This window comes from Lepisosteus oculatus, chromosome 14 (genome assembly GCF_040954835.1).
Source record: "Lepisosteus oculatus isolate fLepOcu1 chromosome 14, fLepOcu1.hap2, whole genome shotgun sequence".
NCBI lineage: Eukaryota > Metazoa > Chordata > Actinopteri > Semionotiformes > Lepisosteidae > Lepisosteus > Lepisosteus oculatus.
Window position 1 is genome coordinate 29604156 of NC_090709.1, and position 2138 is coordinate 29606293.

General features: G+C 46.1%; 1 non-coding gene across 1 annotated transcript; it reads left to right on the forward strand.

Annotated features, from left to right (window-relative positions):
- The first annotated feature begins 375 nt into the window (after positions 1–375).
- trnah-gug (transfer RNA histidin (anticodon GUG)) lies at positions 376–447 on the forward strand. The gene has a single exon. It is a non-coding gene; the product is annotated as a tRNA-His (tRNA).
- The last annotated feature ends 1691 nt before the right edge of the window (positions 448–2138 follow it).

Below are 2138 nucleotides of genomic sequence, written 5' to 3' on the forward strand. Positions count from 1 at the left end.
CTCTAACTTCAAGCTAACTTTACCCTGGTCACGTTTTGCACGTTCGAGTGGTTTTAATGCGGCTCCTTCGTACACGGTGCTGATCTTTTGGAAAGCAGGAGGCAAAACCGACACGTTCTCATACCGGGAGTCGAGCCTGGGTGAAAACCAGGAATCCTAACCCCTAGACCATATGGCAGAGAACAACCACGCTGTTCCCGGCATCATGCAAGCAAACTACATATGAAAAAACACGCAAGAGAGTTGTCACTCAGATTGTCAAAAAGTCGATGTATACTGGGGCTCAGTTGAAATGCAACGTCAGGACTTTTCCGAATTATGTCACACGAAGAGAGCACAGCCTTTTCCACCCTGCAACGTGTGTATCTGTAACTCGCCGTGATCGTATAGTGGTCAGTACTTTGTGTTGTGGCCGCAACAACCCTGGTTCAAATCCGGGTCACGGCAGAATATGGGCATCTGCTTTTACTACTTGCACGAATGAAGGCAAAAAAAAGCCAATCGATGTGAACGAACGGCGCTTTCCAGAGGAGTACTGCCTGACTGGATCGCTGATGAACGACAGAGGCCACTCCGACCTCTTCTCGGTTTTCTTCAATGACTTACTAAGGATCTTCTTCACATTCGCCCATGCAGGGGAAGCCAGTTACACCAAAGCAAACGCAGGAAAGTGCATTTCAAGCAGAGACCAGGAGGGACTTGTTTACACCGAGAGTGGTCGGAGAATGGAACAATGGGCCCAGCCCTGTTGCTGGAGCCGATTCTTGATGAGATCTTGGGCTTACTAAGAGGCCCCCGCTGGATGCTAATCTTTCTGTTGTACTTGCAGGTCCTGCACTGCTTTTGAGCCGACAGAGCTCGTCCTGGTCTGTCGGCACAGCCCAATTGCAAATGATCGGCTCCGGTTACAGAAGAAACGTGCGTTTGGTACTGTTGTAACAGAAGGAATAAGGTTCTTGATCCCAAGATGAAGAAAAATAGATGAGTTTATTGCATGCAAGGAACAATAAAGCTGAAGTCTTGTTTCCCGCAAGAAACAACAAAACCGAAATGTTGTTCGATGTGCCGGTACAAACTTTTAGGTTATATAGTTCTTGCTTGCTACTTCAGACGTCATTCGATGTTATGGTAAGGGGGGGTCATGGTATTCGGCCAGTTAAGAGGCCCTGGCCAAATGGTCAGTTTAAGATTATGCCCCCAGGGGGTTCCTTGTTCGCATCTGGAATCCTTATCAGTTAACCCGCTTTCCTGCCATAAACCCCTGTTGCTTAGAAGTCTAATTTTCAGGCAGAATTGACTTAAGTTAACCCTTTTTACATCTTGTCTCTTACTTCATTCCCCCCTTATAAAATATGGCATACGTCAGGACTGCCTATTTTTACACATACAATGTCAGGGCAGATCTTTCCTTTTTAGATGTACAGGCATGCATTACCATGACATTGTGTGTTCCACGGTTACAACAAGATGTTATTGATGTTTTTGTACAAGTGATAGTTACAATTATACATATAAAACAACCCTAATCCTACAAATACATAAAGTCCTACTCCAGGACCCAAACGCAGACCTCAGCCATGTGGAGATGTTTTTAATAAAATGCTTTTATTCATTCAGCAGAGAGTGAGAGGGACATCCAGCAGAGAGAGACACACACACACCGGTTTCCATTGACAAAATTGTTTTTTTTCAATTCCTCTTGTCTAACAGGAATGTTTTGTGTGTGGACAGACTGTTAGACTAGAGGAAAAGAGCGCCTCCTTCTACGAAGCATTTCGTTGATCTGATCATGAATTATTTTCCAGTCGCACGAAGTAAGGGTTGAGAATCTCCGATTCACCATGCTACTAATGGTTTCCCGGAGATTGCAAGGCAAGGCACGTGGTCCACCCCCAGTAAATTTCAAAAGTCACAAGATTTCAAAACACGAGGGCGGCGTAGCGGTCGGCTCTTGCTTTCCCGTCTATGCTGATGCACTACAAGTACAATCCCCCCTCCATCTCCTGAGTGATGGGTAACAGTTGGATATCTGGGAGAATTATTCGTCCCACTGGCGTCTGTGAATTCCGCTCCGTAAACGGTGCTTCCTGGGGGGAGATAGACGGCGGGGACAGCATCAACAAATTCCTGCACGGTGG